The sequence below is a fragment of the Tupaia chinensis genome, unplaced genomic scaffold (assembly GCF_000334495.1).
Source record: "Tupaia chinensis unplaced genomic scaffold, TupChi_1.0 Scaffold000074_1, whole genome shotgun sequence".
NCBI lineage: Eukaryota > Metazoa > Chordata > Mammalia > Scandentia > Tupaiidae > Tupaia > Tupaia belangeri.
In genome coordinates this window covers 462,729-480,745 of record NW_006159534.1, presented here as the reverse complement: position 1 = coordinate 480,745, position 18,017 = coordinate 462,729, and the positions used below count along the sequence as shown (strand labels likewise).

General features: G+C 38.6%; 1 protein-coding gene and 1 pseudogene across 1 annotated transcript in view; both read right to left on the bottom strand.

Annotated features, from left to right (window-relative positions):
* Positions 1-18,017, bottom strand: part of RALGPS2 (Ral GEF with PH domain and SH3 binding motif 2) — a gene marked incomplete at its 3' end in the record, with an annotated part of 209,674 nt that overhangs the window by 157,429 nt on the left and 34,228 nt on the right. The gene's annotated exons all lie outside the window — the stretch shown is intronic.
* LOC102488318 (nucleoside diphosphate kinase A 1 pseudogene) lies at positions 944-1,393 on the bottom strand (annotated as a pseudogene).

The window sequence follows — 18,017 nt, the reverse complement described above, 5'->3', positions numbered from 1 at the left end:
TAATTAACACTAATTTATGAATGACTCTTGCTGTCTCCCACTCCCAAAGGGTAGAGGGAGCAGTAGAGTGGGAAATGCATGAGACAAGGAGTATTAACTTTAGGATTTTAACAAAGTATGTTATGCTCCATGAATTTCAATTTAGTCAAGGCAGAAAGATGGATCTACAAATTTACAGCACTCAATTTGCAGTTTGCAAATACTAACTCATCGGATTCAATGATGAAACGTCCTTTAAAAGATACCACTTTAACATCTGTTGACTGATTTCTAAGTACAGATTAAAAGTAAATGTTATGTTACTTTATTAATTTACTCAATAGTGCACAACTTGAAATTATCCTTAAGTCCTACAGAACCATCCTTAGTATATAACTAAAGGACAAAATATTCTAAGCTACATTTAATTTTTTTATAGTGCATTTACACTCTTTATTAGCTCAGGTTATCCCGAATACGTGAAAAGGAGAAAACAGCACAAAGCAATACAGCACTGCAAAGTAACGAATTCAGCAAATCCTCTACTGGGATGAAACATCTTAAATCTGACACTTAACACTACAGGTAGCACTCCTGGCTTCAAGAGTTTCCAGGAATAACTAGATTTGCCATGGCCTGGTCCTCTGTCTGTGGCAAGGAGGGGAAGGGCAAAGCCCCCCATCACTCACAGATTCATTTTTTTTTTTGGAGAGATTTTCACTGTAGGGTGTGTGCGCTCGCCAGACAGACAGAGAGAGACATAGACAGAAAGTGAGAAATCACCCCCCGGGGGGATGGTCACGCCGCAATCCCTTCTCCTCCATTCTCCTCTCGGGATCTTGGGCACGCATGCACACGCGCCCGGCGTGAGTTTTAAGCCACCAGGTCCAGGACACGAACCGCGGTCGACTACGTGGGAGTCCAGCGACATAGCCATTACGCTAACTGCTGGTTCCCCACAGATTCATTTTTGAGCATAGTTCTCGTACACCACCAGTTCCTCAGGGTGAAACCACAAGGCGATCTCCTTCTCTACACTCTCTACAGAATCACCACCATGAATAATATTTCTGCCAACTTGAATGCAAAGTTCCCTCGGATGTTCCCAGGCTTGGAGTCCATAGGGTTGCTCTTCTCAAGCATCACTCAGTCTATCTCACAACATTCAGCCTCTTCCAGACCACAGCAACCACTGGCACTGAATGCATGTTATTTCACTAGGCCAGCAAAGAATAGACGGTCCTTCAGGTCGATGTAGTGTTCCTTGAGAAGGTCTTCAGAAGCATGTATGAATTTCATACCAACAAAGCAGAATCCCTTCTGCCCAAAACACTTGATCTCTCCTACAAGGCACAAGGCCTTGCTAGACCCCATTGGGCTTGATGGCAATGAAGGTGCATTCCCAGTTGGCCATGGCTCCCCTTCAGCTGCTTTGACTCCAACTCCTGCTCATCTACACTTAATTCTTATTCATATTTGTTTGTTTATTTTTAGAGAGATTTTTGCTATAGGGCACATGTGCTTGCCAGAGAGAGAGAGAGAGAGAGAGACAAGTGAGAAATCACCCCCTGGGGGGATGGCCATGTGGTAATCCCTTCTCCTCCATTCTCCTCTCAGACTTTGGGCACAAACGCACATGTGCCTGGTCTGAGTTTAAGCCACCAGGTCCAGAACCAGGACCACAGTACACTACATGGGAGTCCAGCAATGTAACCATTATGCCATCTGATGGTCCTAGCTACATTTAACTCTTAATCAAAGCATATTATTAATTTTTGAAACAACAGCAATCACAAGGATAAGAACACACCCTAAACTTATAAGGAAAAAAGGACAAGTTTTGGAGAAACTTCGATCACCGTAAGCCAACCACAATGACAGGTTTAGCAATTGCACTCACCACCCAGTTTGCAAAAGAGAAAAAAATAAAACTGATAATGTCAAAATTAATCAACTCATTTAAAAGTTTCATGTCAAAAGAACTATTTCCCAGCAACAATTACTAGATTATCTACCAAATTATTTCTTAAGCTTAAACATCTATTGGGTGTATTTTTGCATAGAAAAATATATCATGATTTTTCCAATGACTAATACATTTTATATATATATATATGTGTGTGTGTGAGTGTGTGTGTGTGTGTGTGTGTGTATTTAAAATAAAGATACATATATCTACTTGAAGTAAAGTGCATAATATTAAAGGGAATGAAAAAAGGGACCCATTTAAAATGTACCTATCTATAAAATAAAAATCTCTTGAACTAAAAAGTTTAAAAATAATTAAATTACTTTATTCACTTGAATTAAAACTGTTTTACCTTAAGTAAATAAAAAGATTCTACACATTTATCTTTCCAGATATAATTTTGTTGTGTCTGCACTAAATTGTAGAAGCCTGATCCATTTGTAAAATAGCCCATATCTACAGAGGGCTGATATTTCCATAAACCTCAGTGTTCTGAAACTAAGCAACTGATAGGTGAAGACAGATTTTCAAATGATGAAACATTAAAGGGAGAAAAGTCTATAAAACGATGCATTTAAAACTTGTCTTTTACCTTCTGTATAAAAAGTTCATGGAAGATAATTTGCTAAGAAATTCTAATATACACAGGAACGCTGAGATCTCCTATGTCACCTAATCTAAAATATGAATATAGGTTAATTAGAAATTCAGGTAACAGAAAGTTCCACGTAAAAAAAATAAACTGTGCTCCAAACATTTCTATTGTGTTTTCATTTGGTGGATGTGTGTACATGTTGGCCACTGCCTTTACTCAAAGGACTGGCCCATTAAAAAGTTCATTTAATTGCTAATACTATAGATCTGAAACAAAATGAGCAAAAATCCAGTGAACCGATACAATATTAGTAATTAAAGCATGACAACTGAATCAAACGTTTGAATATCTGGCAAAAGTGTGCCACCGGGGAACCAGGAATGCTCACAGAAAGCAATACAACACATCAGCATAAAACCACAGAGAGAAAACAGCATGGCTTATTGAGACTTGAAGGTTGGAGCCAGACTCTCAGGTGAGGCAAACGTACAGCAGGACCTCCCAAACACTGGAAGAGAAAAGAGCCTAGAAGGAATAACAACTGAATAGTCTGGATACCCAAGGGGTTTGTGGGTAAGAGGTTCTCTGAGACCCAGGGGACAGCTGTTAAGGTTCTCTGGCATCTGGAATATGAGACAAAATGCAACACCACAGATAATCTATAGGCAAGGAATTATTGCACAGTGGAACATCACATGGCATTAAAATATCATAAAAGAATACTTAAGGGGCAGCTGGTAGCACGGTAGTTAGGGCTGCTGACTTCCTTACTGCTGAACGACCAGTTAAGAGTCCCTCAACAGCTGCTTGGAAGACACCCAGCACTTGTGCATGCCCAATCCCAGGAGGAGAATGGAGAAGGGCCTGTTACATGGCCATAGCCCCTGGAAAGTACATCCTTTCTCTCTCTTTCTGCCTCTCTCAGGTGAGCTCATGTGCCCTAGTGCATACACATACATACATATATTTTTTTTTTCAAGAATACTTAATGGCACATGAGAAATATTCACAACATACTGTTAAATGAATAAACCAATTATAATAAAACAAAATATAAACAGTATTTAAGGTACAATCCTTTTTAGTTATCATTATCCTTACTATAGCATAGAAGAGAGATTATATAAGTTAAAATGTGGCTATCTCCAGGTCACTTTTTTCCTAACTTTGGCTTACCTAAAGTTTAAATTTTTCTACAAAGACATTATTTTAATTAGAAAGAAGTAAAAAACACAGTGTCTTCCCACAGATTACATATTAGTTACAAGAGAAAAACAATATATAATTAAACTATGAAGAAACTGGGCAACCGTTTAACTGAGTAGATCAAAATTGTTACCACTTGGGACCAACAACTGGCATAACGGCTATGTTGCTGGACTCTCATGTAGTGGACTATGGTTCAAGCCCCAGACCTGGTGGCTTAAACTCATGCCGGGTGCATGGGCGTGTGTGCCCAAGATCCCGAGAGGAGAATGGAGGAGAAGGGATTCCAGTGTGGCCTTCCTCCCGGGGGGAGGGGGAGTGATTTCTTGCTTTCTGTCTTTCTCTGTCTTTCTGGTGAGCGCACACACCCTATAGCAAAAACCTCTCTAAAGAAAAAAAAACAATAACAAAAAACTGGCAAGACAGATGAGGAGGAGTCAGATTGCATTGTCCCCAGGTGTGACACTGTTCTCAGCACTTGCTAGCAGGTGGATAACCTGAATTTTGTAATCTCAAGGAAACAGACAAAGCTAATCAGAGGAATAGTCTATAAATATATTCATTGAAAGATGTTAGCATTAAGCCCAGCTGTGGAAGCATGGGCTGGACAATGCTGCTGAGCAGGACAAAGCCATACCAAAGGCCCAGGTTTTGGGGCCCATCCTCCTCTCAAGTAGCCTGGAAGAGTAACACACCTGTAGTCTCAACTACTGCGGGGCAGGGGAAAGGGTATGAGGTGTGATCCTATCTAAACATCTCACAGGCACATACACTCACACACATCATACACACACACACACATACCATACACACACACCATACATACACACACACACACACACACACACACACCATACACACACACAAAGATGTCTAGGTTATAAGAATGGCTAAGGAATCATTACAATTTAAAGGAAATTCAAGAGGCATTGACAACAAAAGATCCTGTACTGGGTGACAGTAAATGCTATAAAGGATATTAATGGGCAATTTACAATTTACAGTCTTTAAACTATTCTATAACTTTCTGAATTTTTTTTTTGGGGGGGGAGAGGTTTTCACTATAGGGTGTGTGTGCTCACCAGACAGACAGAGACAGACATAGAGACAGAAAGTGAGAAATCACCCCCCCAGGGGGGATGGTCACACCGCAATCCCTTTCCTCCATTCTCCTCTCGGGATCTTGGGCACGCACACATACACGCCCGGCGTGAGTTTTAAGCCACCAGGTCCGGGACGCAAACCGCGGTCGACTACGTGGGAGTCCAGCGACATAGCCATTACGCTAACTGCTGGTTCCCTAACTTCTTGAATTTGATAACTACACTGTGGTTACATATAAGAATACCTTTGTTTTTAAGAAATAAAAGTGAAGGATTAAGGAGTATGAGGTATACAAAGATATCTCAATTATTTCAGATAAGCAGGACGTACATGTGTGAAGAAATAAACTGAATGAAAAAGCAAATGTGGTAAAATATTAAAAAACTAGTGAATCTGTATATTAGATATACAGTTCTCTTTACTGTGTTTAACTACAGCCATGTACCACATAACAGCACTTCAGTCAACAATGGATCTCATATATACAACAGTGAAACAAAAGGCTGTACCACATAACTTAGGTGGGTAGTAAGCTCTTCTATCCAGGCTTGTGTAAGTATACTTATATGATGTTTGCACATGATGAAATCACCTAACAATGCCAATGTAACCTGCAGTTAAGTGACACATGACTATAGTTGTTTTTTTTTCTTTCTTTTTTGGAGAGGCTTTTTGCTATAGGGCACGTGCGCTCACCAGAGAGACAGAGACAGAAAGCGAGAAATCAACCCCCGGGAGGATGGCCACACCGCAATCCCTTCTCCATTCTCCTCTCGGGATCTTGGGCACACACGCACATGCGCCCGGCGTGAGTTTTAAGCCACCGGGTCCGGGATGCGAACCGCGGTCGACTACGTGGGAGTCCAGTGACATAGCCATTAAACTAACTTCTGGTCCCTATAGTTATTTTTTTTAAGTTTATTTATTTCTTCTATGAGAGAGAGAGAGCACCCCAACAGGGTTTTCATACCATAATCCACCACCACCCTCAGCTACCTACAGTCATGGGCACATGTGTGTGCCTGGCTCACCTGTATAGACAGACTGCAGAACATGAATCCGGGAATTTCCCATATGGCCTCTGCACTGCGGAGCATTACATTGCCACGCTTCTGCAATGGGCTGACTGTAGTTAATTTTACACGTCAACTTGACTGGGCCACAGGGTGCCCAGACATGTGGTCAAACATTAATTTGGAAGTGTCTGTGAGGGTGTTTCTGGATCAGATTAACATCTGGATGAGATTAACATCTGAACTGGTAAACCAAGTAAAGCAGATTGCCATCCCCAATATGGGCGGGCTTTAACTAAATCTACAGAAGGGCTGATGATAACAAAAAGGGTCGGTAAGTGAGAACTCTGCTTGACTACCTGAGCTGGAATATTGGTGTTCTAGCTTCTATGCAATGCAGAGCATCAGCTCTACTTGGGGTTTTAGCTCACTGCCTTTTGGACTATACCACCACTCTCCTGGTTCTCAAGCCTTCAAGCATGGACCAGAATTATGTATTTCCTGAGACTCTAGCTTGCAAACTCCGTATCTTACAACTTCTCAATCTTTATGGTCACATAATATATAAGAAATGCAATTTCTTAAAGAACTATACCTTTAAATTAATACCATATATATCATAAACAAGTATGTAACCAACACATGAACTGTTGGTTCTATTTCTCCAGAGAACTATAATATCCTATTATCATTTTACTATTAGTTTGAAATTATTTCAAATTTTAAAGTAGGGAGAAAAACTCTAAATCCTCCCAAATTATACAGAAGCTCAACTTAAAAACTTTCAGTTTGCAAGATTCCATAGGAAACTGGGGTCGGCAGGTGATGTGGTGTTTAAAGGGTCTAGATTCCCATAAGGCTGACTGCAGTTCGAGTCCCAGACCTGGCGGTTTACTTTTTGCTTTCTCTTTCTCTGTCTGGTAAAATTTAAAAAATAATAACAAACAGAAATAATTCTTTTAAAAATTTTCATAGAAATTAATAAAGCTATATATCTAAAAGCTACACCTAGAAAGTACAACTCTTACCACCAACAGATGGCATCAGTGGTCATTTGTTTAGTGTCACTTCAGACTTAAGAGCCAATAAAGACCTTTTTTGGAATGAAACTACAATATCCACAAATATTCTTATCTCGTGCTAAAAGAAATAACAACACAGATGAATATTATTTCGGAGAAGTATAGATTCTTAAAAAAAAATTCAATTAGGGGTGCATTTGAAATCCCCAGGTCTTTCCTCTGCATGATTCTTGCCCCCTCCATCCCAGAGCATGCTACACCTCCCAATCACCATGGAAAATCATGGTTGTTTGAATTTACTGTAAAGTGAAAGCATCATATCTTTCAAAGATGAATCAACAAAGAAAGAAAGAAAAGGTAAAGCAAGGGGAGGGAGGAGAGAAGCTAACCCACAGCTTTATTCCAATCCCCTGATTTTACGTAAGACAGCTTCAATACAATGTGAGGTCACATGATATGGCCAACCTCATATACCAGTTAATGCCAGAGACAGGACTTAAACAGTGTCTCCTGTTCACTAATCCTTGGCACCTCTACAAAGTCAGACTATCTTTCCCCATCAGCTCTTACTTGAATGTTTACTGTGCAAATGTTTGAGGGGCAGGGGGTTAAATATCTAGTTTACTTTCCTCTTCATCTTTTTTAAGAGATTGTTTTTGTTGTACAGCATGTGCACTCAACCAGAGAGACAGACGGAAAGCGAGAAGTAACCCCCTGGGTGGTGGGGGGTGTCACGCTGCAATCCCTTCTCTTCCATCCTCCTCTTGGGATTTTGGGCACGCATGCACACATGTTCAGCTCCGGGTCAGACTCAAACCATGGTCAACTATGTGGAAGTCCAATAACCATAACCACTACGTCATCTGCTAGTCCTCCCTTCACTTCTATTAGAAGTTCCCTAGGTGGGGGCCAGCAGGTGGCATGGTGATTAAAGGTGCTGGACTCCCACATGGCCGACCATGGTTCGAATCTTGGGCCTAGAGGCTTGTTTTCTCACTTTCTTTCTTTCTCTCTCTCTCTGTCCCTCTCTGGCAAAATGAAAATAGATAAAGTTCAATAAAATAATTCTTCAAAAAAAAAGTTCACTAGGTGAACAAGATGACAAAGAAAATAGCAAATACAAAGGCTATGATTTCTCATAATTGGGGGACTGTTAATACAGAGGGCAAAATGTGAGACTGGAAGCATCAGAAACTGAGTTTAGAGAAAATAAGCATAGAAGGCAATGTTCATCACAGTAAAAGAAAAGCCCAGCCTTTATCCTGTCCATCTGAAAAGGCAGAGTCCTTATAAATGGACTAGACAATTATATGACCTTACAAGTTACATTCAGGACTCTTGGGATTTTGGGCACGCATGCACACATGTTCAGCTCCGGGTCAGACTCAAACCATGGTCAACTATGTGGAAGTCCAATAACCATAACCACTACGTCATCTGCTAGTCCTCCCTTCACTTCTATTAGAAGTTCCCTAGGTGGGGGTCAGAAGGTGGCATGGTGATTAAAGGTGCTGGACTCCCACATGGCCGACCATGGTTCGAATCTTGGGCCTAGAGGCTTGTTTTCTCACTTTCTTTCTTTCTCTCTCTCTCTGTCCCTCTCTGGCAAAATGAAAATAGATAAAGTTCAATAAAATAATTCTTCAAAAAAAAAGTTCACTAGGTGAACAAGATGACAAAGAAAATAGCAAATACAAAGGCTATGATTTCTCATAATTGGGGGACTGTTAATACAGAGGGCAAAATGTGAGACTGGAAGCATCAGAAACTGAGTTTAGAGAAAATAAGCATAGAAGGCAATGTTCATCACAGTAAAAGAAAAGCCCAGCCTTTATCCTGTCCATCTGAAAAGGCAGAGTCCTTATAAATGGACTAGACAATTATATGACCTTACAAGTTACATTCAGGAGGACATATCTAGAAAGGAACAGACAGAAAGAGACTGAGACCATATTATTCATCCCTACTGAATTCAAGCCTCAATAAATCCCTATGCAATGACTTAACATACAATAGATCCTTGATGTTTCTAAGAGCTCCAAGACAATGTGAAAGATTCCCAAATTTGAGACTACTACAATAGCACATAGAACATTAAAGTATTGGGACCAGCAGATGGCATCACTGGACTCCCACATAGTTGACAGCGGTTCTAGTCCCAGACCCGGGGGCATAAAACTCATGCTGTGCATGTGTGAACAAAATCCTGGAGAAGAAAATGGAGAAAGGACTGCAGCATGGCCATCCCAGCTGGAGGGCATGATTTCTGTCTCTCCGGCAAGCATACATGCCCAATAGTAAAAATCTCTCCTCCCCAACCCCCCAAAAAGTTAAAGTAGTACTATTTTTTTTTAACTCTTAAAGATCTTTAATAAGTCTGAAGAGAGTGTGGGACGCCTGGGAGGATTTTTTGTTCAGAAGTGTGCCCAGTGCCATACCGTGGAAAAGGCAGGGAAGCACAAGACTGGCCCAAATCTCCATAATCTCCTTGGGCAGAAGACTGGTCAGGCCCCTGGATTCTCTTACACAGATTCTCTTACAATGAGAACAAAGGCATCACTTGGGGAAAGGCTAGGCAGCGGGACTATTTGGAGAATCCCAAGAAGTACATTCCTGGAACAAAGATGATCTTCACTGGCATTAGAAAGAAGTCAGAAAGAGCAGAATTGATAGTTCATCTTAAAAAAGCTACTGGGGCCAGCAGATGGCATGGTGGTTGAAACCCTGAACTCTCACATGACCAACCATGGTTCAAGTCCCTGACCTGGCAGCTTGCTTTCTCATTCTCTGTCTCTCTCTGGTCAAAATTGAAGAATAATGATAATAAATAAAATTTAAGATAAAAAAAAATCTTAAAAAAAAAAGGTCTTATTTATGACAGAAAAGAAAGATCTCATCTTTTTTTATGTGTACCAAATTTTAACTGATCTCCTATACTGGAACTGAGATCATGAAGGGTGGATAGGTCATTTTTGTTGGACAGTCCTTATTTATCTAAGAGTGGCTTGTGGCTAAAGAATATTGTTGGTTTTCTAAAATTCTGATAGAACTTCAGTTCAGTAAATGCCATCACCATTTGCCCTTTCTAAAGCTATAATTGGAAATTCATTAGTAACACTTATATTTCTACAAAGATGGTGAATGCCCTCTCACAACCTAGGCTAATAAGAACATATAAATGCTGAAGAAATCCCTTCACTTCTTAAAATCAAGTAGAGTCACGTTTTAATTTGTGTTCATTAACCCATTAAAGTCAAGGACTAAAGATAAAATAGTGATGTCTACTTTATATTTCTGGCCTATGCCAATCTAATTAGAATTCCCTATGTCTGAAACATTGCCTTTTACTTATTGAAAGACATTTTAGTGTGGTTTGTGTATACTATCAAATAAAGAATATGTAACACTTTAAAAAAATGATAGACAAATAATTTCCACAGTACTTATTCACATTACTATATAAATTATAAAGTAGACCCATTTGCACCATAAATTTAAGCCATTACAGAAGCTTACATCTTACTCTTTAATTTATCCAAAATTTATCTTCCCATCTATTGCTTTTTGATTCTCTTTGGTCACTAGTTGGCTCCAGCTGTAGGAACAAAGTGCTGACAGCAAAAGTTTCTATGCAAATAGCAGAGATGAATGAATTACACCGAGATGTGCCTAGGTGGTAACCTAGGACCAAACCTGGGCCCAGCAAAATCACAAATTATTATAAACCATCCACCTAGTCATTCATGCAGTAGTAAAGACTACAAGAGTTATTTTGGGAAAGCCAGGGATCTATTCTATCAGCAATTGGACAAAAAACACAATGTGTTCTAATAACAGACATCACCAGTCTTTTAAAAGTAACAGTGCCTATAACGACATAAATACCTGCATAAGGACTTGTCATTTACACACATATCTTAAAGTAGTTTTGGTAGAATAACTTCAAGAAATGTCCTAGCAAATTTACATTTGCCTAATTTTCCATTAGAACATTTTAATTAAGAATTGAGAGTAGATCTCTAAAGCTATGTTACTTCTGTATAAGTTCCTGAGGCCACCCAATGACCAAAGGGAATTTCCTATATAAATATTAAGGTGTTATGGAGACTGGGACACTGTTCTTCATTTATTCTAACAGTCCTCTAACATAAATATTATTATATTCAATTTAGAAAACTGAGGATCAGAGAGATTAAGAAGGATATTTTAAAGAGCAAGGAAATCTTTCCTAGAAATGTTCTCCTTCCATCTCTACTAATAGCTCCTTCCAAAAAGGGAAAGGATTCTCTATATGTCTCATTTGCTAAAATTTTCCCTATTTACTTATGTCTGCTATCAAGAATATCTTCACAGAGAATTTGATATCTGAAATGAGTGGAAACAAATAGAAATTGGGAAAATGGAGGGGAAATTCATGATAAGGGCAACCCTGGCAAGAGGAAATACTATCTGCAAGTAAGAATGGAAGAAATTGGCATGACAGGGGAATGTTGATTAATTCTTTGCAGAAAGGGCACAGGGGTAGGTGTTTGTGTGTATGCATGTGAACATGGAAGATAAATTACGGAGGGAGACTCTAGCCAGATCATGAAGCACTTACAACAGAAGGGAATGAAACATGTACAACTGACCCTTAAAAAACACAGGCATGATAAGGTAAGGGGCATCAACATTTCACGCAACTGAAAATTTGCATATAACTTTTTGGCTCTCCCCAAAACTTAATTACTAACAGTTACTGTTGACCAGATGCCTTACCACTGATCAAACAGTTGACTAACACTTATTTTATATATTATATACTGTATTCTTACAATAAAGTATGCTAAAGAACATGTCAGGATTTCAACCACTGAAGATCCTCTGCCTCCAGACTTCACCCTCCTGCTCCCCAGGTGAGCCAGGAGCCAGGTTAGAACATCCTACTCATTCTCTCTGTCTCTTTCCATCTCTCTCTCTACTTGAATTTTTTTTTTTTTTAATTTCTAAACTTAGCACTCTGCTGCTCTTTTGTCTTTCTAATTCTTACCTCTCCCCTTGGCCCCAGTCAGGGATTTCAACCACCAAAGACCCTCTGCACAGACTTCGCCCTCCTGTTCCCCAGTCTATTCAGGAGCCAGGTTAGAGCACCGTACTCATTCTCTGTCTCTTTCCATTTCTCTCTCTACCTTAATTTTTTTGTTTAATTTCTAAACTTAGTTCTCTACTGCTCTCTTGTCTTTCTGATTCTTACCTCTCCATCCCCCCACCCCTCCATCCCCTGTAGAATAAGCCAATCAGCCGCCATCTATATTTAAGCTACAAGTGGCCCCATTTTCATTTTTTGACAAAAAATTCTTTATTCTCTTTTTCTTATTTTTTCCCCATCTTCTTCTTCTTTTTTTTTTTCTATTTCTTTTCCTTATCTTTTTACTTTTCTCACTTTTCTGCTCAGCCTCCATACACTGATTTTCTGGATAGGTCTAAGTGCTCAATAGCCAATTATCTGAATACTCTTAGGGTCAGATTAATCCTCAGTTTTCACTGAATCTGTTGTGGAAAGGGAGAAAAACGGCACTGTTTACAGACTGCAGGTCACCTCCTTCTGCATTCCTCTGATTGCTCAGATTTAACTCCAAAATATAGGAAACAGCGTATAATCCAACAGATGACCAGAAACCACCACAAAGGCACAAGAAATATGAGAAAAGAAGAAAATATCTCCCCTCTAATGGAAAAGAATAACTCCTCATCCTCCATAAAAAAAAATACAAGAGAACCCATGGAAATGTCAGGTAAAGAATTTAAAATATTCATAGAGAAAAAGCTAATAGAGATGCAAGAGACTAGAGACAACAAACTTCAGAAGATGCCGGAGAAAAGAGACGATGAGTTCCAGGAGGTGAGGAAGTTCTTGCACGATCTGAAAGAGGAGATGCACACCATACAAAAGAATCAAACGGAATTATTAGAGATGAAGGCTGTAATACAGGAAATCAAAACTTTCGCTGAAAATATCAAAAGCAGAGGGACCAGCAGTTAGTGTAATGGCTATGTTGCTGGACTCCCACGTAGTCAACCGTGGTTCGAGTCCCAAACCCAGTGGCTTAAAACTCACGCCAGGTGCGTGTGTGTGCATGCCCAAGATCCCAAGAGGAGAATGGAGGAGAAGGGATTGCGGTGTGGCCATCCTCCCAGGGGTGATTTCTCGCTTTCTGTCTCGCTGTCTGTCTCGGTCTGGCAAGCGTACGTGCCCTATAGCAAAAACCTCTCCAAAAATAAAAAATAAAAAAGAAAGAAAAATATCAAAAGCAGGTTAGATCATGCAGAAGATCAAATCTGATATAGAAGATGGAATCTCTGATCTGGAAAAATTCACCAGAAAGACTGAGAAAATAACTCAAAAAAATGTGAATAACATACGAATAATACTAGACACGATTAAACGCTCAAATATCCAAGTCATCGGTATCCCAGAAGGTGAAAAAGCTAATAAAGGCATTGATAATCTATTTCAGGAAATCCTGGAAGAAAACTTACCAAACCAAGAGAGGCACTCAAATATCCAGACCCAAGAAATATGTAGGACCCCACATAGAATTGACCCAAGAAGACCTTCCCTGAGACACATCATAGCCAGACTGACCAAAAGCACAGACAGAGATAAGATACTAAAATTGGCAGGAGAGAAATGTCAAGTTACTTTCAAGTAACATGGGGAAAAAAAGACAAAAACATTCTCAGATAAACAAAACCTAAAAGAATTCACCAACACCATACCAGCTCTCCAAAACAGTGCTGAAGGGAGTGCTATACCAGGAAAACTAAAGTTGGACACAAAAATGAGAGTATGAGAAACAATCAAGAGAATGGCCAGCCTAATGGTAGAGACAAGTCTGGAGTTGAACGTTAACTTCAGAGTTTAAATGGAAAGATAGGACCATAGTAACACTGCAAATTCAATAGGAGAGAGATTAATTACGTGAGTCTGAACTAGTGAAACAGAATTATTTTACTTCAGACTAAAATGTTACTGATTTTCTTTGATGCTTTAATTTCCATATTTAAGGATTTTTGTCTTCTCTTGAACTGTTAATAGGTTCATCTACCTACTATTTGAACTGAATCCTAATCTTTTACCTAGCTTTAAGTAAATTTCTCTTAATATTTTTATTTTGATCTATTAAAACTGAAACTTTTTAAATTAAAAATGCATTAAAAATACCTATTAATACCTATTTAATGACTGCAGTAAACTATATAGCCCAGCAAAGTGCTACTTTATAGTATGTTCATTTTATTCACTGAGGTTTACGCCTAAAGTTAGACAGACGTGTGTTCTTAAATATGTATAAATCAGCTGTGCTTGATATTGAAAGTGTTTAAATTAATTAAAGACACAAGAAATACGAGAAACAAAGAAAATATCTCTCCTCTAATGGAAAAGAATAACTCCTTATCCTCCATAAAAAAATACAAGGGACCTTTAGTTAATCCATAAACTATGAAAAAAAATGGCATGAAAAACAATGGTATATACCAGAGACAATGTGGGAGAAGGGGGAGAATTGGCAGAGGGTGAGAGGTAGGGAATCAGGGCAGAAAAAAAGAAAAAAAAGAGGCAAAACATATAAGAAGCAAGAAAAAGAAAATTATTTGTTGATGATAACCTATATAGTAATATCCTTGATTGAGCTAACATACAATGGATACTGGATGGGAAAAAATCTCATTTTTTATACTGTATTGATGTATAGTGAATTACTGCAAATAAATTAATTTTAAAAAAAGATGTTATTAAAAATCATAATGATGGGGCTAGTGGGTGGTGTAGTGGTTAAGATGCTGGACTCCTAGATGGAGACTGCAGTTAGAGTCCTGGACCCAGTGGCTTGAAGTTCATGCCGGGTGCATGTATGTGCGTGTCCAAAATCCCAAGAGGAGAAAGGAGGAGAAAGGACTATAGTGTGGCCATACCCCCTGGGGGTGATTTCTTGCTTTTTTGTCTCTCTTATTTCTGTCTTTGGCAAGCACGGGTGCTCTATAGCAAAAATCTCTCAAAAAAAAAAAAAAAATCAAAAGGAAGAGAAAATAAATTTAAATACTATATACTATAGTTTCCCTATTTATTGAAAAAAAAGGGGGGGGCGGGGAACCCATGCAGTTCGAGTCCATTTTGCTCAAGGGTCAGCCATATTTTTTATCTAAAACAAAATTTCTTAAGAGACCATGAGTGAAATTCTTTTCTGAGAGAGATTTTTTGCTATAGGACATATATGCATGCCCGAGAGACAAAGGGACATAAAGCAAGAAATCATCCTCCAGAGGGGATGGCCATGCTGCAATCCCTTCTCTTCCATTCTCTTCTCAGGATTTTGGGCATGCATGCACATGAACCTGGTGTGAGTTTCAAGCTACCAGGTCCAAGAACTTGAACCACAGTTGACTATGTGGGAGAATCCAGTGACGTAACCATTACACTATCTGCTAGTCTCCCATGAATAAAATTCTAAGCCCATGAACAACTTGAGCGTGTTCCCTAAATATATGGTGCAAACGTAATCCCCAATGCAACACTGTTGGAAGGTGGGACCAGGTAAGAAATGATGTGGTCTTGAGGGCCCTGCCTGCATGAATGATTTAGTGTCATTACAATGGATACAAGCTTGTTATAAAATCAAGTTTGGCTCCCTCTTCGCTCTTGCACTCCTTGTCCTTCCAACATGCATCATGGGAAGGTGCAGCAAGAAGTCTCTCATCAAATATAGCCCCTTGAGCTTAGGCTTTCCAATTTTGAGACACATAAACTACATAAACTTCCTTTCTTATAAATTACCAGTCTCAAGTACTCTGTTAAGCAGCAGAAAACGAACTAAGGCACTGCTTGATTCTCCCAAAAGAATTAAAATTTTGTGTTGTGTATATGAACACACACACACAAGCACATTTTCCTGGATTTACAGCTATTGAATGAGTTCCAAGTAGATTTAAGAATAAAAAGTGGTTAACAGTGATTAAAGGGGCCGGCAGGTAGCATGGTGGTTAAAGGCACTGGATTACCACATGGCTGACCGTGGTTCAAGTCCTAGACCTTTCTCACTTTCCCTTTTTCTCTCTGATCAAACTGGAAAATAATAATAATTAATAAAGTTAAACAAAAAAAAAAATCAAAAACAAAAAAAACAAATCCATTGCTTTAAAAAAAACAACAAAAAAAAAAACCCCAGTGATTGAAGAACCACTGTTCTGAGTGACTGGGAGTCCGGGTATAATTTCAATTACAGAGATTAGAGAGACGTATGCCAAATACTTTTATTCTAGAAGGTAGAGTGGGCAACATTTGTAGAGGCTGATGGATTAGAGAGGGAACCTTGATTAGAGAAGGAAGGCAAGTTCCAACTAAAATTAAAAATCCCCAACTAAAATTGTGGATCTGATGGTTTCTACCTAAAGCTCTATTAGCTTTTGTTTCATGTATTTTAAAATTCTGTTTTTTAAGGCCACAAATGTTTAAAACTGTTATGTCTCTTGATTAATTGATCTCTGTATCATTAAGTAATGAAATCCTTTATCCTTAGAAATATTCTTTGCTCTAAAGGCTACTCTGATGTTAATACAGCCAATATCACCTTTCTTTTGACTACTGTAAACATGGTATGTTATTTTCTATCCTTTGCTTTTTATCTATTTGTATCTTTATATTTAATATATGTTTCATGTAAGCAGCAGATAACTGGGTATTGCTTTTTATCCAATCTGACAATCTGTCATTTAAATGTGTTTAGGTCATTTATACATGTAATGTGAATACTGACATGGGTAGGTTTAAATCTATTATCTTGCTATATGCTTTCTATTTGTCCCACGTTTTCTTTTTTCTTTGTTTATAGCTCCTTTTGAATTAGATATCTTTTCTGATTCCATTTTATCTACTTTGTTGGTTTATTAGCTATGCAATTCATTGTTAATGGAAGTGCTTTAGAATTTCTACCAATACTATATATATATCCTTTAACTTACAATGGTCTTCCTTCGAGAGACATATGACTTCATATACAGTATAGGAACCTTTACAACAGCTACCTAGTATCATATCTTGCCCCCCCAACTCTCTGTACCTGAGGTATTCTACCTCTTTGCCTAATGGGAAAGAACTAAACATTTAAAAAGGATAAAATAGGGAACCAGCAGTTAGCGTAATGGCTATGTCACTGGACTCCCACATAGTCAACCGCAGTTCGCATCCCGGACCCGGTGGCTTAAAACTCACGCCAGGTGCGTGTGCGTGCGTGCCCAAGATCCCGAGAGGAGAATGGAGGAGAAGGGATTGCGGCGTGGCCATCCCCTCTGGGGGGTGATTTCTCGCTTTCTGTCTCTGTGTGTCTCTCTGCCTGTCTGGCAAGCGTACACACCCTATAGCGAAAAATATCTCTCCAAAAAAAAAAAAGGATAAAATAAATAGTAGCAATAAACTGGGTCATTCTCTTGGCTTTGTTTGATAAGGTAAATAAGAAGTGAATAAAAACCAGATGTTTAAGAAGTAAAACTCTTTAACTAGACTCCCTGGGTTCAAATCCTAGCCACACCAATTCTCTATTACCTTGAACAAGTTTGTTAGTCTCCCTGCGACTCTGCTTCTGTGTCTTTAAAATGAAGACAATGATACCTATTTCACCAGGTTACTGTGCAGATCCAATGAGTCAACAGAGGCAAGATGCTTAGATAGCAAGCATCTATTAAATGTTGAATAAACAGCAAGTACTATTATTTGCATTGTGTAAGCAGTCTTTAATGTGCTATATACTACTTTGCTTACTCAGCCCACTTATAAGGTTACACTGCTCTGACTGACTCCAAGCAGATCAACTCTAGTTAGGCTTTGTGAGCAACCAAAAAAAAATATATACATATATATATACATATATATATATATATGTATATATATATGTATATATACACACACATATCTCTTTGAATAATTAAATATATATTTTTGAATAGCTATATATGGACATGTGTGTATTTCCTTCAACAGCTGAAAGTATAATTAGATCTTTAAGTCTCTGAATACTGAATGACTTACAGCATTTTATACATATATTTTGGAGGAAAATCAATATGTGCCAAAATATGTTTACATTTATGGATAA